Source organism: Nerophis lumbriciformis, linkage group LG37, assembly GCF_033978685.3.
Source record: "Nerophis lumbriciformis linkage group LG37, RoL_Nlum_v2.1, whole genome shotgun sequence".
Classification (NCBI taxonomy): domain Eukaryota; kingdom Metazoa; phylum Chordata; class Actinopteri; order Syngnathiformes; family Syngnathidae; genus Nerophis; species Nerophis lumbriciformis.
In genome coordinates, this window is record NC_084584.2 from 15,047,501 (window position 1) to 15,074,873 (window position 27,373).

The 27,373-nt window shown below is 39.2% G+C and overlaps 1 protein-coding gene and 1 pseudogene across 3 annotated transcripts in view; both read left to right on the plus strand.

Annotated features, from left to right (window-relative positions):
- macf1a (microtubule actin crosslinking factor 1a) overlaps positions 1 to 27,373 on the plus strand; it is a 438,368-nt gene that overhangs the window by 113,313 nt on the left and 297,682 nt on the right. The gene's annotated exons all lie outside the window — the stretch shown is intronic.
- LOC133577607 (U2 spliceosomal RNA) lies at positions 7,524 to 7,694 on the plus strand (annotated as a pseudogene).

The following is a 27,373-nucleotide window of genomic DNA, read 5'->3' on the forward strand; positions in this document are numbered from 1 at the left end:
ATATACTGTATATATGTGTATATATACTGTACATATGTATTTATATATACTGTATATATGTACAGTATACTGTAGAAACATTTGTATATATGTGTATGTATATATATATGTATATATGTGTATGTATATATGTGTGTGTGTGTATATATATATGTATATATATATATATATATATACACACACACATATATACACATACATATATATATACACATACATGCATACATATGTACATATACACATACATATATATATATATTTATATATATATACACATACATATATACATATATATATACACATACAGTATATACATATATATACATATATATACACATATATATACATATATACAGTATATATATACATATACATATATATACACATATATATACATATATACAGTATATATATACACATATATATATATACATATATATACATATATACATATATATATATATACACACACATATATATATATATATATATACACACATATATATATATATATATATATATATATATATATATATATATATATATATATATATATATATATATATATATATATATATATATAATGTTTGTCACAGCGACCCGCGGACACGTGACCTGGAGGCGGACGCGTGATGACGTCATGGCCGCGCCTCCCCAATGACAGCTCTGTAATGACAGCTTTGTTGCCGGGTAGGGTCAAGTGGCGCAATAAATACATAAAAGGCTGTGTGCCGGGGCGAAGGGAAGGTCCTAATTGAGGTGCGTCCATGGCAACGGCAGCAACTGGGGTTGAAATTGAGGGCCTGGTTGCCGTGGCTTTGTGTTCGATTCCGCCGTATTTGTGTACACTCTTCACATTCTTTTGCCCCCGGCCCCTTTCATTGTACCCCTTTTCTATCTCGTCTTTTCCCACGCGCTGACCTCAGCGCGCCCTGCCTTTTACTTCCTCTTCGCCTTCATTTCTCTCACGACCCCCAACCACGGCGACTGTTTATTCTACTTTTACCTGTTAATTAAAGTGAGTTATCAAATGGCACCTTTTTGAAAAAGAACGAGCATTTACGAGCATTGTAAACAAAAACAAAATTTTTTTTTGAGAATAGAAAATATCGATATACTCACGGTAGTATCGATCATATAGTGACATACTTTGCATTGTTAGTGTCAATATTTGGATCGATCTGCCTACCTTTGTTTACATTCAAGAGCTCTCGTTTGTGGTTAGCATATCTTCCTAGTATACATTTAGCAAGAGTACGACCATTGCGTTGAAGACGCAATTGTCCGCTTGTTGCTGTCAAATTTTGCGGGAACAGCCAGAATGTGTCATCAACATGCATTATCACCATATGATGATAGTATTAAAAGCTCTGAATTGAATTGATATAATTAATTAATTGTCATTCTCATTGACATCCCACTGGGTTGAGTTTTTCCTTGCCCTTATGTGGGATCTGAACCGAGGATGTCGTTGTGGCTTGTGCAGCCCTTTGAGACACTTGGGATTTAGGGCTATATAAATAAACATTGATTGATTGATAATTTATGTCGTTTTCCGCCTATGTCGCGCAACTGTAATTGAAACGATACATTACTTTACTGCTCTGACTTCAAAACCTGATGTTATACATTTATTTAGTATTCCACGATACAGCAGCCCGTTTAGGCAGAAAGAGCCTGAATATGTATATGAGTATGTAACGACATTTCGTTCTTATCTGTGCTGTAAAGTTCAAATTTGAACGACAATAAAAAGGAAGTCTAAGTCTAATAAAGTGCTGCATGCATTTCTTCAAGACAAACAGCCATGCTAGGTCAAAACCCGCATGATGAAGTCTTATGAATCCATTATCGCTCCGAAGTTTCAACCAAGCGTCTCGTTTCTCACAAAGTCGTAAATCAGTCGTCTCCTCCCTCCTTTCCATTCAGGACTAGTCCGTGTGGTCTCTCTTGCTTGACCCTGCCAATCTCGCCGTCTTCTCCTTTGTTTCACCTTTTACTTGACATTTGGGGAGAGGTGGAACTTACGAGCGCTGATGTCAACACGGTTGCTAATGCTAATGCTAATGCCCCTGCCAGTCAGCATTGCATGTTTTTTTTACAGTGTGTGAGTCCGTGTGTGTTTTTAGTGCACACAAAGCCAAGCAAACACAATCAGGCGTCCATCAGCCTTGACAAGGCGCTGGCTGGTTCTAGAGTTTAGTTTAGTTTATCATTTCTTTGGTCAGTGGACAACAAAATAAACAAACAGTTTTACATAAACAAACAGTTGTACATTCATAAATTGAAAATGTTGCAGACCGAAAGGGTTTAGGCTGAAGTTGAACACTTATTGCGCCTAACCCTATAAACAATGTCAAATACAAGATTATGACATTTCCTTTGCACAACATATTATAAATACACCTTGTACACAACATAAACACTGTTCAATTATATACACAGTAAAGACATGTGAAATATCCTTGTACACATGTTAAACCTTTGTACCAACTATATACTATATACAAACAATTATTCTCCCATTATTATTTATATCCCACATTGTTTTAAGTAAAGGGGAACATTATCACCAGACTTATGTAAGCGTCAATATATACCTTGATGTTACAGAAAAAAGACCTTTTTTTTTTTTTAACCGATTTCCGAACTCTAAATGGGTGAATTTTGGCGAATTAAACGCCTTTCTGTTGTGACGTCACATCGGGAAGCAATCCGCCATTTTCTCAAACACCGAGTCAAATCAGCTCTGTTATTTTCCGTTTTTTCGACTGTTTTCCGTACCTTGGAGACATCATGCCTCGTCGGTGTTTTGTCGGAGGGTGTAACAACACGAACAGGTTGCACCAGTGGCCCAAAGATGCGAAAGTGGCAAGAAATTGGACGTTTGTTCCGCACACTTTACCGACGAAAGCTATGCTACGACAGAGATGGCAAGAATGTGTGGATATCTTGCGACACTCAAAGCAGATGCATTTCCAACGATAAAGTCAAAGAAATCTGCTGCCAGACCCCCAGGAAAAGAGAGCGGATGAGGGTATGTCTACAGAATATATTAATTGATGAAAATTGGGCTGTCTGCACTCTCAAAGTGCATGTTGTTGCCAAATGTATTTCATATGCTGTAAACTAGTTCATAGTTGTTAGTTTCCTTTAATGCCAAACAAACACATACCAATCGTTGGTTAGAAGGCGATCGCCGAATTCGTCCTCGCTTTCTCCCGTGTCGCTGGCTGTCGTGTCGTTTTCGTCGGTTTCGCTTGCATACGGTTCAAACCGATATGGCTCAATAGCTTCAGTTTCTTCTTCAATTTCGTTTTCGCTACCTGCCTCCACACTACAATCATCCGTTTCAATTCATGCGTAATCTGTTGAATCGCTTAAGCCGCTGAAATCCGAGTCTGAATCCGAGCTAATGTCGCTATAAACTTGCTGTTCTATCCGCCATGTTTGTTTGTATCGGCATCACTATGTGACGTCACAGGAAAATGGACGGGTGTATATAATGATGGTTAAAATCAGGCACTTTGAAGCTTTTTTTAGGGATATTGCGTGATGGGTAAAATATTGAAAAAAACTTCGAAAAATAAAATAAGCCACTGGGAACTGATTTTTAATGGTTTTAACCCTTCTGAAATTGTGATAATGTTCCCCTTTAACATTGATCATATTATTAACTACTGTGTTGATTCAAGAGTGATATATTTTTTCAAGACATTGGTCTTAAAATGTTTTTTAAATGTGTGAATGGAACTGGAACATTTTAAGGAATCATCCAAGCTGTTCCAAAGATGAACCCCCCCTGACAGAAACACATCTACCGTATTTTTCCGGACTATAAGTCGCTCCGGAGTATAGGTCGCACCAGACGTAAATGCATAATAAAGAAGGAAAAAAAACATATATACAGTAAGTCGCATTTTTGGGGGAAATTTGTTTGATAAAAGCCAACACCAAGAATAGACATTTGAAAGGCAATTTAAAATAAATAAAGAATAGTGAACAACAGGCTGAATAAGTGTACGTTATATGAGGCATAAATAACCAACTGAGAACGTGCCTGGTATGTTAAAGGGGAACATTATCACAATTTCAGAATGGTTAAAACCATTAAAAATTAGTTCCCAGTGGCTTATTATATTTTTCGAAGTTTTTTTCAAAATTTTACCCATCACACAATATCCCTAAAAAAAAGCTTCAAAGTGCCTGATTTTAACCATCGTTATATACACCCGTCCATTTTCCAGTGACGTCACATAGTGAAGCCAACACAAACAAACATGGCGGAAAGAACAGCAAGCTATAGCGACATTAGCTCGGATTCAGACTCGGATTTCAGCGGCTTAAGCGATTCAACAGATTACGCATGTATTGAAACGGATGGTTATAGTGTGGAGGCAGGTAGAGAAAACGAAATTGAAGAAGAAACTGAAGCTATTGAGCCATATCGGTTTGAACCGTATGCAAGCGAAAACGACACGACAGCCAGCGACACAGGAGAAAGCGAGGACGAATTCGGCGATCGCCTTCTAACCAACGATTGGTATGTGTTTGTTTGGCATTAAAGGAAACTAACAACTATGAACTAGGTTTACAGCATATGAAATACATTTGGCAACAACATGCACTTTGAGAGTGCAGACAGCCCATTTCAGGCGCGCTAAGAACATATATTTTTCCGCGATTTCAGCACTCAGGTTAACCATACCTAAATAGACACAAAATACTGCATTACACAAGACTACCCGAATGTACTCGAATGATTGAAAAAAATAAATGTTTTTAAGCTAAATTATTGGTAAACACAGTTTATGTATAATCATTTACGTAAAACCGCGAGTAATGAATAAAGTTTTCATCAATTAATATATTCTGTAGACATACCCTCATCCGCTCTATTTTCCTGAAAGCTTCTCTGTCCAGTTTTAGAGTTGATGTCAGCAGGCCAGGGAAGCTAGGGTCTTTATCGTTGGAAATGCATCTGCTTTGAGTGTCGCAGGATATCCACACATTCTTACCTTCTCTGTCGTAGCATAGCTTTCGTCGGTAAAGTGTGCGGAACAAACGACTGACCATTTCGTCGGCTTTCCCCACACCCTCGTATTTTGAACAAATTTCGTCCAATTTCTTGCCACTTTCGCATCTTTGGGCCACTGGTGCAACTTGAATCCGTCCCTGTTCGTGTTGTTACACCCTCCGACAACACACCGACGAAAGTGAGAAAATGGCGGATTGCTTCCCGATGAGAGCGAATAATAGAAAGGTGTTTAATTCGCCAAAATTCACCCATTTAGAGTTCGGAAATCGGTTAAAAAAATATATGGTCTTTTTTCTGCAACATTAAGGTATATATTGACGCTTACATAGGTCTGGTGATAATGTTCCCCTTTAATGTAACATATTATGGTAAGAGTCATTCAAATAACTATAACATATAGAACATGCTATACGTTTACCAAACAATCTGTCACTCCTAATCGCTAAATCCCATGAAATCTTATATGTCTAGTCTCTTACGTGAATGAGCTAAATAATATTATTTGATATTTTACGGTAATGTGTTAATTATTTCACACATAAGTCGCTCCTGAGTATAAGTCGCACACAAAAAACTGCGACTTATAGTCCGAAAAATACGGTACTTTTTAAGTTCGTTCTTATGTTTGCTTTCTGAAAGACAGCTGAACCTCTGAGGTCATAGGGACTCTCCCTAGGTTTGAACGTGCGCACATTAACGCAGCAAGATGACACGGGCAAAGCGAGGTCGTCTGGCTGATTGTACGCTTGACGTTAAGCCGACCCTGACCGGGCTAAGAGCGTTTTTATTTTTTACGGCGTGGCTCTTAATTGTTGGTGTGCAGGCTGAGACAAAGGGTGAAGGTTTTGTTGGCTGGAAACAAGATCTCCTATTTTTTTGTGTGTGCTTGGACGACGCCACATTTTGCTGGAGTTATTGCCTTGATAATTCAATTTGCTGTCCCCTCACAAAATGAAAATAATTAGTTCCTGTTGCCATCATAAAACTATTAATGCATACGCAATGGGTTCAGTAGCATGTTCACAGTATTACCGGTCATTAGGGGTGTGAATCTTTGGGCACCTAACGATTCAATCCGATTCCCAATCATGGGGTGATGATTCGATTCAGAATCGATTCTCGATTCCAACCCATTCTCGCAGTGTTATTTGTTACAATAATTATAATGAAACTTTGTTTTAAAACCGGTTACAGGTTATCAAAGCTCATTCTGGTTGAGTGGAGATGGCCTAAAAACGTCTTTAAATATGGATTCTTATTACAAAAATAATATATACAAATACAATTTATAAACAGGACAGGCCAAAAGTTTGTACACAACTTCTCATTCAATGTGTTTTCTTTATTTTCATGACTATTTACATTGTAGATTGTCACTGAAGGCATCAAAACTATGAATGAACACGTGTGGAGTTCTTAAAAAAAGGTGAAATAACTGAAAACATGTTTTATATTCTAGTTTCTTCAAAATAGCCACCCTTTGCTCTGATGACTGTTTTGCACACTCTTGGCATTCTCTCGATAAGCTTCAAGAGGTGAAATGGTTTTCACTTCACAGGTGTCATAGTTTTGATGCCTTCAGTGACTATCTACAATGTAAATAGTCATGAAAATAAAGAAAACACATTGAAATGAGAAGGTGTGTCCAAACTTTTGGCCTGTACTGTACCGTATTTTTCGGAGTATAAGTCGCTCTGGAGTATAAGTCGCACTGGCGTCATATTGCAGTCTACACGTATCTCTTATGTGTAACTACCATCTACTGGTCACACTTATTACACCGTGTACTAAATAAAATTGCTTCGAGGTTGGTAAGAACAACCAGAATTATTCTGTACATTAGGAGCATCGGGTTATAAGGCGCACTGTCGATTTTGGAGAAAATAAAACGCTTTTATGTGCGCCTTATAGTCCGGAAAATATGGTATATGTAATGTTTCTTTTGCTAAGAAAGTCTATTGTATGTATTTACTTCAGTCATTTAAAAAAAATACAACTTAGTTAAACGAGATCAGTATGTGTGTACCGTATTTTTGGAGTATAAGTCGCTCCGGAGTATAAGTCGCACCGGCCGAAAATGCATAATAAAGAAGGAAAAAAACATATATAAGTCGCACTGGAGTATAAGTTGCACCCCCGGCCAAACTATGAAAAAAAAACTGCGACTTATAGTCCGAAAAATACGGTATATATTTTATTATTTTGTCATACAAGAGTAAAAAGAAGTGAACTGTTGATATAAAAATGTAACCACAACGAAACGAGTCAGTCTTTAATGACAGAAGTGTACAATGTGAAGGCGATTCACGTTGCTGATTTACTTGGCAACAATTTGCCCACAGTAATAATCACTACATATCTTTCGTAGTATCAGTCTTTCGATCCAATTCTGATTCCTGGGGTGACGATTCGATTGAGAATTGATTCTGGATTCAACACGATTCTTGATTTAAACCGATTTCCACAGAATTATTGATTATTGATGATCGCTTCTCGGCCTTTTGGCTAAGATCAAGTGTAGCATCTGTTCTTATCAGTTTAATATCTGATACGTCCCCTATCCATATATTACATTGATTTTAGGAACAGGGGCTTGCTCCGTCCATTCCACGCAGGGACCTGGTATTGCTGTACCTCCAGAAACGGTGTACCCCCTGACCTACTCAGTGGCCTAGGACCTACTCAGTGGCCTAGTGGTTAGAGTGTCCGCCCTGAGATCGGTAGGTTGTGAGTTCAAACCCCGGCCGAGTCATACCAAACACTTTAAAAATGGAACCCATTACCTCCCTGCTTGGCACTCAGCATCAAGGGTTGGAATTGGGGGTTAAATCACCAATAAATGATTCCTGGGCGTGGCCACCCCTGCTGCTCACTGCTCCCCTCACCTCCCAGGGGGTGATCAAGGGTGATGGGTCAAATGCAGAGAATAATTTCGCCACACCTAGTGTGTGTGTGACAATCATTGGTACTTTAACTTTAACTTTATTATAATGAAACTTTGTCAAAACAGGTTGCAGGTTAGAAAAGCTCCTTGTAGTTGCATGGAAATGGCATTTTTAAAATTGATCATATCAAAGAAATGTAAAAGATTTTTGAAGATTATTCAACTATTTTGTATCGGGATGAATAAGAATTGTCATTCAGATGTGAATAGATTTTTTTCTGTGTCCCCCTACAATGTATACAATACTGGACATGCACTCGCACTTAGCCTGGTTTTAGCTGACCGTCGCTTGACAGGAGGCATTTTTAATGTGTGTGTGTGTGTGTATGCGCGTGTGTGCGTGTGCGTGTGCGTGTGTGTGTGTTCTGGCAATGCTACTTAATGGGGACATCACTCTGTTTACACAGTCACCTTTAGGGGACCTCTGACGGTATGGGGACAAAAAAACAGGTCCCCTAAAGGGAAACCTTTTTAAATGATAGTCAGATCCATTCTGAAGATGCCTAAGGGATTTTTAAGCTTTGGCCCATAAAACATGTTTACTGGGAAATTTGGGTTACTTTGTTTACGTGTAAGAGAAAATAAATTTTCTTGAAAAGTGAAACATTTGTTATCCTGGCATTAATAGTACTGTGATTCTGTATGGCATCCACCCTTAGTTAAAACTAATATATTTTTCCAAAAATAAAATCTGGTTTAGTGTTCCTTAGGATGACATTTTCATACAGCATGATTATAAAACATTATTACCTTAAAGTATGATTCACATTCAGAATTTTCCATCCTTCTATATATGGTAGTTGGAGTTGCAGACAACTTCATTACTGCTAAATAGCAGTTTTCAGTCATGTCACAGAAGATGCAGGATTTGCTTTAACATTTAAGTGGTGAAACTTCCTATAAGAGGACAGCTGTAGTGCTGTATTCTGAGGATCATGTCATATTTAATTTGAACTTTTTTTTTTTTTTTTAAATGGTCCTCAGTAGTCACGTACAAATTTGTGTGAGTTATGCTAAATTATTTAAATTTGGTCCCCGTGAACCATATTAACTCTTTTTCCCCAGGGTCCCCAGTAAGAATGATCAGCACATTACTTCATCAATCCAGAGATTTAAAGGCCTACTGAAACCCACTACTACAGACCACGCAGTCTGATAGTTTATATATCAATGATGAAATCTTAACATTGCAACACATGCCAATACGGCCGGGTTAGCTTACTAAAGTGCAATTTTAAATTTTGCGCGAAATATCCTGCTGAAAACGTCTCGGTATGATGACGTCTGCGCGTGACGTCACGGATTGTAGAGGACATTTTGGGACAGCATGGTGGCCAGCTATTAAGTCGTCTGTTTTCATCGCAAAATTCCACCGTATTCTGGACATCTGTGTTGTTGAATCTTTTGCAATTTGTTCAATGAACAATGGAGACAGCAAAGGAGAAAGCTGTAGGTGGGAAGCGGTGTATCAGCAACACAAACACAGCCGGTGTTTCATTGTTTACATTCTCGAAAGATGACAGCCAAGCTTTACCATTGGCTTGTGGAGAACTGGGACAACAGAGACTCTTACCAGGAGGACTTTGAGTTGGATACGCAGACACGGTACCGTGAGTACGCATGAAGCTGCGGCTTCCAAACATTTGATCACTTGCCCGTACGTGCGTGCCGCTATGTGCATGTCACGTACGTAACTTTGGGGACTTTGGGGAAATATATGTGCTGTATGAACTTTGGGGAGGTGAACGGTGCTGTGGGATTGAGTGTGTTGTGCAGGTGTTTGTGTTGTATTGGCGGGAGGGGGGAGGTGGTTGTTATGCGGGATTAGTTTGTGGCATATTAAATATAAGCTTGGTTGTGTTGTGGCTAATAGAGTTGTGTTTATTTACTGTTTTAGTCATTCCCAGCTGAATATCAGGTCCCACCCGCCTCTCACAGCATCTTCCCTATCTGAATCTCTCCCACTGCCCTCTAGTCCTTCACTCTCACTTTCCTCATCCACGAATCTTTCATCCTCGCTCAAATTAATGGGGAAATCGTCGCTTTCTCGGTCCGAATCGCTCTCGCTGCTGGTGGCCATGATTGTAAACAATGTGCGGATGTGAGGAGCTCCACGACCTGTGACGTCACGCACATATCGTCTGCTACTTCCGGTACAGGCAAGGCTTTTTTATCAGCGACCAAAAGTTGTGAACTTTATCGTCGATGTTCTCTACTAAATCCTTTCAGCAAAAATATGGCAATATCGCGAAATGATCAAGTATGACACATAGAATGGACCTGCTATCCCCCGTTTGAATAAGAAAATCGTATTTCAGTAGGCCCTTTAAAGACGTGTATGAGCTAACTGGGCAGTGGCCATTTTACACCATTTTTTATGCCTCCACAACCTGTAGAAAGGGTGGTCCCCACAAGTGATGATCAAAAACTTGGTCCCCATTCCAAATAATAACCTGTGTGTGCGTGTGTGTGTGTGTGTGTGTGTGTGTGTGTGTGTGTGTGTGTGTGTGCGTGTGTGTGTGTGTGTGTGTGTGTGTGTGTGTGTGTGTGTGTGCACTGTTGATGTCCGTTCATCCACACTTGTCAGTTCATGCTTGTCCTTCTCCTCCTCCTAATCTCTTAATGGCCTCTCGGCGTATCTCTGTCTGTCTGCCGCCTGCTGGCTGGCTTCCTGTGTGGTGCAGCCGTCGCGTCAAAGGATGACATCATAATTAAAGCCACTGTCAGCACCTTCCCTGACTGTTTGTTTTCAAATCGCCGCTTAAAAAACCTACCCTAAATGATCCCTACGTGTGTGTGCGTCAGATTAGCCTTGCCTGACTAATTGACGCTCGGAGCTGCTTCGACCCACTGATGCCCAAACTCGTTTGTCTGTCAGTGTAAATGTTTTCCTTGAACAGACAAAAAAAAGTCCCCGGCCGCCCCTTCCCTCCTCGCTGGGAGTTCTTAGACTTCTTCCTAAAAGGTCTGCTTACTCATATTACTGAGGAAACAAAGCAGAAAAGACAGGATACACTTATAACAAAATGAAGAGAACACTTTCTTACTACCTGGACTCAGGTTTCCCCCCTTTGGTGGCACACAGTACTGCATGTGGACCTGGCTGATGTCCTGCAGGCCACAAGTTTGATTTTGTTGCTCCTCCAGCACAGGTTGGTGTCATGTCTGTGTGATCATGTTTTGTTTTAGTCATGTTCGGTTTTGTTTTTGGACTTTTTATGTACTTTTGTTTGTTTTGTCACCATAGCAACCATTAGTTTTCACCTGTCACGTCACGCACCTGTTTCACGTTTTGAGTCACGCACCTGTTTTCACTAATCATGTCTGTAGTATTTAACATCATTGTTTTCAGTTTGTCTTTCTGGCGACATCCGGATTCATACCCCTGTCACACTCTGTTTACCTCTGCGCACTTCATAGTCCATGCCAAGTAAGTTTTTGTTTATTAATGCCACAGTTAGTGTTTTTGTTTAATTGTTCACAGTTTCTGCCTATGTGCAAGTTTTGTTTTCAGTAGCCTAGTTTTGTACCTCCGCCATTGTGCGCGCTTTTCGTTTGTTCCTTTTTGATATATAGTGTTAAAATAAATCATGTACTCCCCTTCACGCCACATCTGCTCCAAATCAAAACGTGTCTTTAGGCTTGTTATATGAGGACAATGATGAAGGTTCTTTATCTCCCCGTAGGTATTTAACAAAGATTCAATACCGAAACACTCTCATGGCTCCAAGTCATTATTTTTGCAAAATCAGCTTCTTTTTTTTTTCTGACGCAACTTGCAGAAAGTTGGTCCACATGGAACGCAGACATTTGCAATATTCTGCTCATTAGCTGACTTTTTTTTACCGCCTCATTTTACTTTTGAAGTTTGCAGATCTATTTTCTGTGCCACTTGTCCTGTTCAGCTGTAGCCTATCCAAGCCCACCAAAATATATTCCGGGACGCTACAGTATACACCCCAAAAAAGAGAATATCATGCAGAAGTGTTGTGGAAATTCATTGAAGGTTAGAGGATGCATCAGTTTAGGATTGTTCCTTTTCCTGCCCATCATCCTTCCTGCCATCATCATCATCGCTGGTTGTTGTTCTCTATGAATAAAGACGTGGGGAGGATTTGCGTGTATCAAATTGTGTTTTGTGCCACGTGTGCAAACGTCACTGTGAGGGCATCAGTGTGTCATTGCCGGACACACTGTCTCTGCGAAAGATGCTGACTGGGACAAATTAAGTGGCACTGTGAGGGGAAAGTGGGGGATGGAGGGAGACAGCAAACGACACAATAAATGTACAAAGGTGCACAGGAAGCACAGCGCTTGAAATGTGGCGCTTTTGTTTGCAGAGAACAGAGACATGTCAGAAACTGCGTCATTACATACATCAAACATACTGAAAAATCAAAGCTTTCGGGATATTTTTACAATTTAAAAACCAACCTTTATGTTGGTATCAACATTGCTGCCTTTTTTCTTCACATTGTGCCTTTTTGCTCAATTTCTTTACATTCGTGATGATTTTTTCTAGTGATGGGTTGATGAGGCGTCATGAAGCGTTTCGACACATTGCAAAACTGTATTGATACTGTGTCGATACTGTGTCACTAAATACTGACATCTGCTGGACATTAAAAATCCCTACAGGCAACCTATGGACCGACTCAACTGACACTGATTTTATGACCTAGTACAGTGGTTCTCAAATGGGGGTACGCGTACCCCTGGGGGTACTTGAAGGTATGCCAAGGGGTACGTGAGATTTTTTAAAAATATTCTAAAAATAGCAACAATTCAAAAATTCTTTATAAATATATTTATTGAATAATACTTCAACAAAATATAAACTCAGTGAAGCACAAGCTCAGGTTTGTCACTAAAATGTCTGTCAAAAAGAACTGTGAAAAGAAATGTAACAATGCAATATTCAGTGTTGCCAGCTAGATTTTTTGTGGACATGTTCCATAAATATTGATGTTAAAAAAATTTTTTTTTGTGAAGAAATGTTTAGAATTAAGTTCATGAATCCAGATGGAGCTCTAATACAATCCCCAAAGAGGGCACTTTAAGTTGATGATTACTTCTATGTGTAGAAATATTTATTTATAATTGAATCACTTGTTTATTTTTCAACAATTTTTTTGTTATTTTTATATCTTTTTTTCCAAATAGTTCAAGAAAGACCACTACAAATGAGCAATATTTTGCACTGTTATACAATTTAATAAATCAGAAACTGATGACATAGTGCTGTATTTTACTTCTTTATCTTTTTTTTTTCAACCAAAAATGCTTTGCTCTGATTAGGGGGTACTTGAATTAAAAAAAAATTCACAGGGGGTACATTGCTGAAAAAAGGTTGAGAACCACTGACCTAGTATATACAATAATATAAACCAAGTCATTGTATTTCATTTAGGATTATTTCATAACTTCATTTAAATAAAAATATATTTTTTGTCTTTTTTAGATACAGTCAATAAATAATGTGAACATGTATCATAACATGGAAATCTAAGAGAACGTGTTGTGAATGAGGATGCTTGTGGACCTGGAAATTATTATAATTTTTTTTTTTACACATTTTTATTTAAAAAAAAAACAGTTTTTCCAAAGTATTCAATTTTAGACGCTTTCTCTTCTTAGTTATTATTTCTCCGGCTGTAGAAAAGACCCGCTCACAGGGCACAGAGGAGCGTCAGTGCGACACAGTTCGCGTATCGGTCACGTGACCAAAACAGCTCATGATCGGTCACGTGACTTTCTAAACGCGGTACACGCACCGACACAGGGTTTCGCTCTATGAGCTCGACGCATGCGCCGATGCATCGGTGTTGCCGGACCCATCACTAGTGTTTACATTTTTGACCACAAAGTGCCACGGGCCGCACTAAAGACATCCATACATCCATTTTCTACCGCTTCTCCCTTTCGGGGTCACTCAGCTGCATTTGGACGGAAGGCGGGGTTGGACAAGTCGCCACCTCATCACAGGGCCAACACAGATAGACAGACAACATTCACACTCACACACTACGGCCAGTTTAGTGCATACTTGCCAGCCCTCCCGATTTTCCCGGGAGACTCCCGAATTTCAGTGCCCCTCCCGAAAATCTCCCGGGGCAACCATTCTCCCAAATTTCTCCCGATTTCCACCCGGATAACAATATTGGGGGCGTGCCTTAAAGGGGAACATTATCCCCAGACCTATGTAAGCGTCAATATATACCTTGATGTTTCAGAAAAAAGACCATATATTTTTTTAACCGATTTCCGAACTCTAAATGGGTGAATTTTGGCGAATTAAACGCCTTTCTATTATTCGCTCTCGGGAAGCAATCTGCCATTTTCTCACTTTCGTCGGTGTGTTGTCGGAGGGTGTAACAACATGAACAGGGACGGATTCAAGTTGCACCAGTGGCCCAAAGATGCGAAAGTGGCAAGAAATTGGACGAAATTTGTTCAAAATACGAGGGTGTGGGGAAAGCCAACGAAATGGTCAGTCGTTTGTTCCGCACACTTTACCGACGAAAGCTATGCTACGACAGAGATGGCAAGAATGTGTGGATTAGGGATGTCCCGATCCAGGTTTTTGCACTTCCGATCCGATACCGATATTGTTTTTGCACTTCCGATCCGATACCGATACTGACCGAAACTGGCCTATCCGAGCATGTATTAAAGTTTAAAGTTATTTAGCCTACTTAGTTGTCAGAATCATGTTGAAAAGGGTTTTAGTACTCTTGATAACAACTAGCCAGCTGAATTAGGGGAGTTTGAATAACACACAATGGCTGGTAACAAGAAACTGACCTGTTTATTCAAGAATAAACAAAAATAGACAAAATTATACATGACAAACAGAAATGGCATCATTGAACTAGGGCTGGGCGATATGGCCTTTTTTTAATATTGCGATATTTTAAGGCCATGTCACGATACACCATATATATGTGGATATTTTGCCTTAGCCTTGAATGAATGAATAACTTGATGCATATAATCACAGCAGTATGATGATTCTATGTGTCTACATTAAAACATTCTTCTTCATACTGCATTAATATATGCTACTTTTAAACTTACATGCAGAGAAGGAAATCACAACTAAAAAAATCACTTTTTTTTCATACGGTGTTGATGTGGAAATGTTTGCCTCTGCATTTTGATGGTGTGGACGTGTGGCACCGAATGGAGATAAGCATCTCGACAGACGTTACAATATTTGAACAATGATGACGAAAACTGTTTTCTCTGTCGTGTCCGTGTGTCGAAAATTGTTATGCGCTTATTTTTTTATTTGATTTTGTGCGTGGCATAGATTTGCCGTGCGCAATTGCACAGGCGCGCACCTTAGAGGGAGCGTTGCTCGCACGGCTGCGCTAGCATCACAGCTAACGTTAGCCATGCTGCTACCTGCTTGGAGAGGGCGTATACGTACGTGACGTATGACGTGACAGTATGTGACATATGACGTGACAGTATGTGACGTGTGTAAGAAGGTGCGCTTGCTGTCTGTAAGAGGGAGACACAGGAAAGAGTGAGAAGAGCCTGTCGTGTAATGCCAGCAGCTAAAAGCAACTGCGTGAGAATCCACAGACCTGTGGATGTGTTGAAGGTGTGCTGGAAAATGCGGAACGGAAATTAGGGAGCAGCAGAAAAGTGGAATGCATTATTTAAATAGGTGCGTTGGAAAACACGGACCGGAGCTTTTTTAAAAACTGGATCTGGATCGGCATTTTCCCATGCCTTGTCGATACGCATTTTTTGGCAAATATCGGCGGCCGATCCGATCCAAATATCGGATCGGGACATCCCTACTGTGGATATCCTGCGACACTCAAAGCAGATGCATTTCCAACGATAAAGTCAAAGAAATCTGCCGCCAGACCCCCAGTGTGAGCTATTCAGGGACAACGGACCTCGGTAGCACGGCAAGCAATGGCGGTAGTTTGTTCCCGCAGACGAGCGAGCTAAACCCCCTGGATGTCTTGGCTCACACCGTCCCTTATGCCACCGAAGATGATCAAGAGAAGAATATTGACCCTAGCTTCCCTGGCCTGCTGACATCAACTCCAAAACTGGACAGATCAGCTTTCAGGAAAAGAGAGCGGATAAGGGTATGTCTACAGAATATTTTAATTGATGAAAATTTTATTCATTACTCGCGGTTTTACGTAAATTATTATACATAAACTGTGTTTACCAATAATTTAGCTTAAAAACATTTATTTTTTTCAATCATTCGAGTACATTCGGGTAGTCTTGTGTAATGCTGTATTTTGTGTCTATTTAGGTATGGTTAACCTGAGTGCTGAAATCATGGAAAAATATATGTTCTTAGCGCGCCTGAAATGGGCAGTCTGCACTCTCAAAGTGCATGTTGTTGCCAAATGTATTTCATATGCTGTAAACCTAGTTCATAGTTGTTAGTAATTATCTTATCAGACAGTGTTAAGCCGCTGAAATCCGAGTCTGAATCCGAGCTAATGTCGCTATACCTTGCTGTTTGTTTGTATTGGCATCACTGTGTGATGTCACAGGAAAATGGACGGGTGTATATAACGATGGTTAAAATCAGGCACTTTGAAGCTTTTTTTAGGGATATTGCATGATGGGTAACATTTTGAAAAAAACTTCGAAAAATAAAATAAGCCACTGGGAACTGATTTTTAATGGTTTTAACCCTTCTGAAATTGTGATAATGTTCCCCTTTAAAGGCACTGCCTTTAGCGTCGTCTCTCACCTGAAAAGGAGACTATTATATATGTCTCCGTTATCCATAGGTTTATCTATAACCCCTAAAGTAGGCAGGCACGGAGCTTTTTCTCAGCGTGTGTGTGTTCCAGCCGGCACGTTAATACACTGACACACAACATCCGGATTCCCATCATGCATTGCTTCAAAACTATGGCAAGTAGTAATGTCCAAAAACATAACAGAGACGAAGCAGAAGAACGAAGAAGAGACATGGCGACGACGAGTAAGAAGAAGAAGTACGCTTGCAAGTTCCAAAATGATTGGAAAAAATAATTTCAGTTCATCCAGGACAGCTGGAAGGGGAAGGGGTATGCTGCCTGCACATTTTGTAGATCAGACTTCTCCATTGAACACGGTGGCCAAACGGATATACTCATTCATGAACGGATTATTTATATATATATATATATATATATACGAAATACTTGAAAATATATACACCACCCCCCCATCTCTCGAATTCAGAGGTCTCAAGGTTGGCAAGTATGATTTAGTGTTGCCAATCAACCTATCCCCAGGTGCTTGTCAGCCATGCTTTAAGTCAGGTGTGTCCAAAGTGCGGCCCGCGCTCGTATTTGTAATTGGCCTGTGACACCTATCGACTAAATGAACGCACCCCAGATTAGAACATTACACACAGAACAAAGACAAAATCAATCAGGCCCAAAAATGGGACCTGAATACCAAGATGGTGCATATTATTGTTGTCTTAGTGCACCGTGAATTTTGAAGTACCATTTAAGTACCCATTACATTTTTCATTTTAAAATTCAGTTGGTTTTCGAGAGTATGAAGGGTTGCAAGTGTTTGTAAGTGTGTGCAAAAGCTGTGTAAAGGGATTATAGATAGACTTAGACTTCCTTTTTATTGTCATTCAAATTTGAACTTTACAGCACAGATAAGAACGAAATTTCGTTACATAAGCTCATGGTAGTGCAGGATAAAAAAGCAATAAGGTGCATATATAAATAAATAAATATATATAAATAATATACAAAATAAATAAATATATAAGTTGGTAGAGTGGCCGTGCCAGCAATCGGAGGGTTGCTGGTTACTGGGGTTCAATCCCCACCTTCTACCATCCTAGTCACGTCCGTTGTGTCCTTGGGCAAGACACTTCACCCCTGCTCCTGATGGCTGCTGGTTAGCGCCTTGCATGGCAGCTCCCGCCATCAGTGTGTGAATGTGTGTGTGAATGGGTAAATGTGGAAATACTGTCAAAGCGCTTTGAGTACCTTGAAGGTAGAAAAGCGCTATATAAGTATAACCCATTTATCATTTATCATTTATATATAAATAAATAAATAAATAGATTACTGTACAGATAAATATATTGCACTTTTTCACATGCGTCCACGGATGTATGTTATATTGTCTTTTTTATTCCAGCGAGTTAATCCATTTTGGGGGGAGCTGAGGGGATAATTTAATTATGATGCGTTCAAGAGTCTTACGGCCTGAGGGAAGAAGCTGTTACAGAACCTGGAGGTTCTGCTTCGGAGGCTGCGGAACCTCTTGCTAGAGTCCAGCAGTGAAAACAGTCCTTGGTGGGGGTGGGAGGAGTCTTTGCAGATTTTCTGAGCCCTGGTCAGGCAGCGGCTTTTTGCGATCTCCTGGATAGGGGGAAGAGGAGTCCTGATGTCTGGAGAGACTTCCAGTCTGAGGCATTGCAGGCTCCAGTCCAGACAGAGATGCTGTTGGTCAGCAGGCTCTCTATAGTGCCTCTGTAGAATGTAGTGAGAATGGGGGGAGGGAGCTGTGCTCTTTTCATCCGACGCAAAAAGTGCATGTGCATGTGTAGGGACCAGGTCATATTGTCAGTTATCTGCACCCCCAGGAACTTGGTGCTGCTTACTATCTCCACCGCTGTGCCGTTGATAAAGAGTGGAGCGTGGCTGGACTGGTGCTTCCCGAAGTCAACGATAATCTCCTTGGTCTTTTGACATTCAGGACCAGGTTGTTGGTTCTGCACCAGTCAACCAGATGTTTCACCTCCTCCCTGTAGTCCATGTCCACTATAAATGCATATGATATTTATAAAATCATTATATAAATAGCTTCCCTAGTCGGCGGAAATTCACCTACCACTGTAATGCGTACACATTTACACAGTTGGATGGACTTACACTGTATTTTAGTATTTTTAATGTATTTATTGTGTCAAGGCCCCGTCTGAAAAAGGTTGGCCAGCCCTGCTTTAAGTTATCCTTGAAGTTGTTTGGTATGTTCTTTCCTGTGCTGACTTAGTCCACAAATCAAAAGTTATTTACTGAACTTGGTACCGACAAAAACCATTGAAGCTGTGTGTGTGTCGTAGTCCCCCCCTGCAAAGTGTGCAGGCTGCAGAAAGTGTTAGTGGTGTTGGCAATGTGTAGGAATTCTTCTCACGCTGGTCTCTCCTGCCCCACAGTGGCGAGCACGGAGCTCACATCCCAGCGTGTAGTACAAAAGGCACATTCAGCCAGGGACTTGAGTCTGATATCAAAATGTGGCGCACAGGAGAAATAAATCCAAGTCGAGGTTGCCTATCAGAAAGTCTAGACAGGAAATTGTACACGGGCAAAGCAATACATGATTTCTTCCTAATGTGCAACGGAACTAAAGCAGCTTCCTCTAAATAGAAGTGATTGTTTGTGATTGTTGTCGCATGTTGCTAAGACCCCACACCCACCCTGCCAGCAACTGGAGAGACCGGCCTGCCTTATGTGAGGGCAAACCCCACACCCACCCATGGGTGACGTGACAGAAAATACATAAGAACTAGCAATATAACACTAATAATCCTTTAATATCAGAATCAGGAGAGTTTTTATTGCCATTGTTTGAGAACGGGTTCACAAACGAGGAATTTTACTTGCTGCAATCGTACAACATAAAACACACATAACACAGAATAGAATAAGAGCTGTAATTGAGCTATCAGATCTTGTTATTGTTCATGTGCCTGATGGCCGAGGGGAAAAACTGATCTTAGACCTTCTCCATTTGGACACTTCTGTTACTGACTACACTGCAAAAAGTCAGTGATCAAAAACAAGAAAAAAAAATACAAAAATTAGGGGTATTTTATTTTAACTAAGCAAAATTATCTGCCAATAGAACAAGAACATTTGGCTTGTCAAGACTTTCCAAAACAAGTAAAATTAGCTAACCTCAAAGAACCCAAAAATACCTTAAAATAAGTTTATTCTCACTATTAACAAATGCACTTTTCTTGGTAGAAAAAAAAGACCTTTTTGCTCAATATGTTGAAAAATGTTCTTAAATGAAGTAAATGCTAGTGCCATTATCTTGACATAATGATATGCGCTCGGCATTACATTTCTTGAAACCAGCAAACTTATACTAAAAACTAGTTTATTGTTCTTAATGGAAAGGCAACAAGGCAAGCACTTGTTACTCTCGGGGTCTACTAGCCGCTCAGGCAAATCATATTGTCTAAAAATGCATTTTTCCATCGATAACATGACATCATCGTGCCAAGTGCGTGCTCTTTCAGTCTATTAGTGCGCAAGTAATATATATATACATAAATATATTAGGGCTGCAACTAACAACTAATTTGATAATCGATTAATCTGTCAATTATTACTTCGATTAATCGATTAATAATCGGATAAAAGGGACAAACTACATTTCTATCCTTTCCAGTATTTTATTGGGGAAAAAAACAGCATACTGGCGCCATACTTATTTTGATTATTGTTTCTCAGCTGTTTGCACATGTTGCAGTTCATAAATAAAAGTTTATTAAAAAAATTAAAATAAAATTAAAAAAGAAGCCTCTGCGCATAGCATAGATCCAACGAATCGATGACTAAATTAATCGCCAACTATTTTTATAATCGATTTAATCGATTAGTTGTTGCAGCCCTAATATATATATATATATATATATATATATATATATATATATATATATATATATATATATATATAGCCCGGACCCAGGCCAAAACATTTTTTATTGTAATTTTGAAGAATTTATCTAAATGTGCATGAACTATTTCTGTTCAAAATTGTTAGAAATGTCACATGTTAAATGTTTAAATATTAACTGTCAGTTTACTGTACTGTGCCAACTGTACTACAATATGAGTACGTAGTTTCTATTGTTTCGTTGAAAATAAAACAGCAAAGTCCATTTGGCTGTCATCCGTTTTAATTATGAAACACAATTGTGTCAAAGTCATGATTTTTTTTCCATGCTTGAAATAAGAAATGATTACTTTAAAAAAGTAGTTTTCTACTTGTGAGTGTTGATGACACAGCTTTGCAACACTTGATATTCTAGTTTCAAGCATGTTTTACTCAATATAGGTCATAACATCTCAGCTACAAGCTGTAATATCTTACTGAGATCATTTAAACAAGTAAACACTCTAACATAAAATCTGCTTAGTGAGAAGAATGATCTTATCAGACAGAAAATAAGCAAATATCACCCTTATTTGAGATATTTAATCTTACTTAGATTTCAGTTTTTGCAGTGTAACACGTTGTACACTTTGAAATAGATTAAAGTGTTTTATGATTAAAAAGCACCCGATTCATCGTTTATATTGGTCGTACCAGCTGACATGATGAATGCACAAACATTATGATTTCAAAGCAGCTCTTTTTTTAAATATTGACACATCGGGGGTTTAAAAAAAAAAAAATAACTGATGAAACATTTTCCAAATGGTTCTAATTTCAAAGAGTAAAGTTGGCATTAATTGATTAAAATGATGGAAATGTATTTTTGTAGTATGTATCATGAACAGGAAGTAGAGCTTGTGGCTTCCTGCTTTCTTTCAAGCGCCCGTTTTGGCTGTCCGACCGCCCTCCAACGGCGTGTTTCATTGAACTGGAATTCACTGTAGAGGGCGAGCGAGCCGGCTTTAGAGGGAGTGAGAGAGAGAAGCATGGCAGTGAAAGAGGGCGGGCGTCTAACCCGAGAGAAGGACCGTTAGGGTGTTAAAGCTTGCTCCATTGATGTTTGGAGGGATTCAGGGTGGTTATTTAGCTTGTGATGTTTGGAGAGATTCTGGGGTTTTAGTTTGTGTCCTGACCTGGGATCACAGTTCTGCCGATACATTGGAACCTTGGCTATCATCCCTGGCAGTCACGCCATGGACTACTTATGTGACCCGGGTGTCATAGCGCCCATCCTCGTGGTGACGGTCCACTTCCTCACAGCGGCCGGGCTCTGGTTCTATCATCGCCGCCGACGTCGCCTCGGTCCTCTAATGTTTGAAGGAGGTAAAAACTTCTGCTCATATCACACATTACCTCCACGTGCTTCCTGTTGAGGAATAATAGACACCTGTTATAGCTTCATATCAGCTCTTTATCAGCTTCCAAGCCTGCTAGCGTGTGACCTCAATGTTCTATTTTAGTTCAAACTTTTCTCCAATTTCATCCCCCTGCAAACATGTTGTGAGTCAGCACAGAACAAAGATCCATTTGCTTTGTTAAACTGGTGGCTTTTATGTCAGTGGACTGTCATCCAGTCCCATTTAGGCAAATGTGCCTTTTTTGCAGCCATCTTAGATTTGTTTGTGTTTATTTTCCCTACGGCCAGCATTTGGCAAGTGCTCCTACACGGGGTCACATTGCAGGCTTAGCGTCCTAAGCCGATGCGGGATTTGTTGCTTTTGGTGGAGACACGCGACTAATTTGCTGTGAATGCGATGTGATTGGCCCGGGCATACTTGCCAACCCTCCCGAATTTTCCGGGAGACTCCCGAAATTCAGCGCATCACCCGAAAACCTCCCGGGACAAATATTCTCCCGAAAATCTCCCGATTTTCAGCCGGAGCTGGAGGCCACGCCCCCTCCAGCTCCATGCGGTCCTGAGTGAGGACAGCCTTTTTTCACAACGGGAGGACAACAGTGTGACAAGAACTAAATCATCCAGACTAGCGATGAATTGTATTATTATGTTTATCTTACCTAAAAATAAATATATTTATTAATTTAAAAAAAAAACGAAATCAATTTTTATTGTATTTTGCTAAAAACATCAAAATGAATTGTATTTTTATTTGTATTTTTTCTGACTCCTTATTACATCCAGGCATTAGAATTATACATTAAAATAAACATATTTGAAATAATTATTTTTAAATTATCATAATAATTCATTTAAAATGACCATATTTAATTATTAAAATAATTGCTTGTTTATCAACAACTTTAGCATTTTATTCATTACATTTTGAAGCTCTCAGAAGCCAAGTTATGTTATATTCCTTAAAGTTAAAGTTAAAGTTAAAGTACCAATGATTGTCACACACACACTAGGTGTGGCGAAATTATTCTCTGCATTTGACCCATCACCCTTGATCACCCCCTGGGAGGTGAGGGGAGCAGTGGGCAGCAGCGGTGGCTGCGCCCGGGAATCATTTTGGTGATTTAACCCCCAATTCCAACCCTTGATGCTGAGTGCCAAGCAGGGAGGTAATGGGTCCCATTTTTATAGTCTTTGGTATGACTCGGCCGGGATTTGAACTCCCAACCTACCGATCTCAGGACGGACACTCTAACCACTAGGCCACTGAGTAGGTAAGATTTATTTATGCAAGTTTGAAGTATCAATTATCTAAACACAGTTTTGTTTGCATATTTTCAGGATGTAGATAATATATATATATATATATATATATATATATATATTTATATATATATATATATATATATATATATATATATATATATATATATATATATATATATATATATATATATATATATATATATATATATATATATATATGTGTGTATCAAATACTTGACTTGGTGAATTCTAGCTGTCAATATACTCCTCCCCTTTTAATCACGCCCCCAACCACACCTCGCCCCACCCCCGACCACGCCCCCCACCTCCCGGAATCGGAGGTCTCAAGGTTGGCAAGTATGGGCCCGGGTGAAATGTCTTGGCATGATGTAACCGCACAGGTGAAAGCTGCACCAAGTGGGTGACACTCTTCTCTCCGTGTCATGCAGACACCACTTTTCAAATGACTACTTCTTCATACTGCTCTTTTTGTATTGTTCCCTAGGGATGGGCGATATTGCCTAAAATCTATATCCCTGTTTGTTATAGCCTCCTGCAATAACAAAATATATCACAATTAGAGATGTCCGATAATGGCTTATTTGCCGATATTGTCCAACTCTTAATTACCAATTCCGATATCAACCGATATATACAGTCGTGGAATTAACACATTATTACCGTATTTTTTGGAGTATAAGTCGCACCGGCCGAAAATGCATAATAAAGAAGGAAAAAAACATATATAAGTCGCCTAACCCTATAAACAATGTCAAATACAAGATGAGCATCCAAAAATTATGACATTTCCTTTGCACAACATATTATAAATACACCTTGTACACAACATAAACACTGTTCAATTATATACACAGTAAAGACATGTGAAATATCCTTGTACACATGTTAAACCTCCATCCATCCATCTTCTTCCGCTTATCCGAGGTCGGGTCGCGGGGCAGCAGCCTAAGCAGGGAAGCCCAGACTTCCCTCTCCCCAGCCACTTCGTCCAGCTCCTCCCAGGGGATCCTGAGGCGTTCCCAGGCCAGCCGGGAGACATAGTCTTCCCAATGTGTCCTGGGTCTTCCCCGTGGCCTCCTACCGGTTGGACGTGCCCTAAACACCTTCCTATAGGGAGGCGATCGGGTGGCATCCTGACCAGATGCCCGAACCACCTCATCTGGCTCCTCTCAAACCTTTGTACCAATTATATAATATATACAAACAATTATACTCCCATTATTATTTATATCCCACATTTAGTTTTTAATTAACATTGATCATAGTATTAACTACTGTGTTGATTCAAGAGTGATATATTTTTTCAAGACATTGGTCTTAAAGTGTTTTTTAAATGTGTGAATGGAACAGGAACATTTTAAGGAATCATTGAAGCTGTGCCATAGATGAACCCCCCCTGACAGAAACACATCTACCGTATTTTTCGGAGTATAAGTCGCTCCGGAGTATAAGTCGCACCGGCCGAAAATGCACAATAAAGAAGGAAAAAAACATATATAAGTCGCACTGGAGTATAAGTCGCATTTTTGGGGGAAATTTATTTGATAAAAGCCAACACCAAGAATATACATTTGAAAGGCAATTTAAAGTAAATAAAGAATAGTGAACAACAGGCTGAATAAGTGTACGTTATATGAGGCATAAATAACCAACTGAGAACGTGCCTGGTATGTTAACGTAACATATTATGGTAAGAGTCATTCAAATAACTATAACATATAGAACATGCTATACGTTTACCAAACAATCTGTCACTCCTAATTGCTAAATCCCATGAAATCTTATACGTCTAGTCTCTTACGTGAATGAGCTAAGTAATATTATTTGATATTTTACGGTAATGTGTTAATAATTTCACACATAAGTCGCTCCTGACCAGAATATGAAAAAAACTGCGACTTATAGTCCGAAAAATACGGTATGCCTAATTTTGTTGTGATGCCCCGCTGGATGCATTAAACAATGTAACAAGGTTTTCCAAAATAAATCAACTCAAGTTATGGAAAAAAAATGCCAACATGGCACTGCCATATTTATTACTGAAGTCACAAAGTGCATTCTTTTTTTTAACATGCCTCGAAACAGCAGCTTGGAGTTTGGGACATGCTCTCCCTGAGAGAGCATGAGGAGGTTGGGGTTGCAGGGGTGTATATTGTAGCGTCCCGGAAGAGTTAGTGCTGCAAGGGGTTCTGGGTATTTGTTCTGTTGTGTTTATGTTGTGTTACGTTTCTCCCAAAATGTGTTTGTCATTCTTGTTTGGTGTGGATTCACAGTGTGGCGCATATTTGTAACAGTGTTAAAGTTGTTTATACGGCCACCCTCAGTGTGACCTGTATGGTTGTTGACCTGTATGGCTCTTCACTTATGTGTGTGAAAAGCCGTAGATATAATGTGATTGCGCCAGCACACAAAGGCAGTGCCTTTAAGGTTTATTGGCGCTTTGTACTTCTCCCTACGTTCGTATACACAGCGGCGTTTTAAAGAGTCATACATTTTACTTTTTGAAACCGATACCGATAATTTTGAAACCGATACCGATAATTTCCGGTATTACATTTTAAAGCATTTATTGGCCGATAATATCGGACTGCCGATATTATCGGACTTCTCTAATCACAATATATTATTTGGCATACCGGTATAAATAATCATATAACTTTTCTAAAAACAGACTACAAGGGCTCCTAATATGGCTGCTGGCATATCAATAACATATTGCATCATTTCTGGTTGTATTTTCTCAAAATGATTAATAACTGACGTGCTAATTTACTGTTAATATCTCGTTACTTCCTGTTTGTAACATGTTCTATCTACACTTCTGTTCAAATGTAATAAGCTCTTATTATTCTGTTGTTGGGCTACATTACATTAGGGGCAGAAATCGTCATAGCAACACTGATCAAAATCAGAAGTACTTTATTACTCACACTTAACATTTTCAACATCATTTAACAATTGCAAAAATTTAAATCCTTTAGATTGCTGCCCTTAAAGTCGTCCTGTGTCCAGGGACCTACATCCTGGGTTTGTAAACCATAACAAAAATTACAAGATTTTTTTTATTTTTTATAATAGAAAATATCAATCTAATCATTGCAGTATCGACCATATACGGCTATTATACTTGGCAGCAGTACAGTCTACATTTGTGTTGTTCCACACAGCAGCTTTGTTTACATGTAAGAGCTTACTTTATTGTTTTGCATGCCTTATTTTATCCTCTGCAAAAACTGAAATCTAAGTAAGATGAAATATCTCAAATAAGGGTGATATTTGCTTATTTTTTGTCTGATAAGATAATTCTTCTCACTAAGCAGATTTTATGTTAGTCTTTTACTTGTTTTAAGTGTTTTGGTCCTAAATGATCTCAGTAAGATATTACAGCTTGTAGCTGAGATGTTATGACCTATATTGAGTAAAACATGCTTGAAACTAGAATATCAAGTGTTGCACAGCTGTGTCATCAACACTCACAAGTAGAAAACTACTTTTTTAAAGTAAACATTTCTTATTTCAAGCATGAAAAAAAAAATCATGACTTTGACACAATTGTGTCTCATAATTAAAACAGATGACAGCCAAATGGACTTTGCTGTTTTATTTTCAATGAAACTATAGAAAATACGTACTCATATAGTAGTACAGTTATTAGTGAGAATATACTTATTTTAAGGTATTTTTAGGTTCATTGAGGTTAGCTAACTTGACTTGTTTTGGAAAGTCTTGACAAGCCACATTTTCTTGTTCTATTGGCAGATAATTTTGCTTAGTTCAAATAAAATACCCCTCATTTTTTTAATTGTTTTTCTTGTTTTTTGAACACTGACTTATTGCAGTGCAGGGCTATTTAGCTACATAACGAAGAAGGCCGCAATTTCAAGAACCTGAGACCTCAGGGGCTGGACATCAAAATGTGGATGTTTCGTTAAAAAGTTCCTCCGCAGGTTGTAGTTCTTTGAGACTGCGTTTACTTAATTGCAAACTAAACACATAGACTTTCACGCTGCAGTGTCAAAAAATGTACCATTCTGCCGTCGCTACTCGTTTCCAGCGTGTGCAGCTCGACAGATAG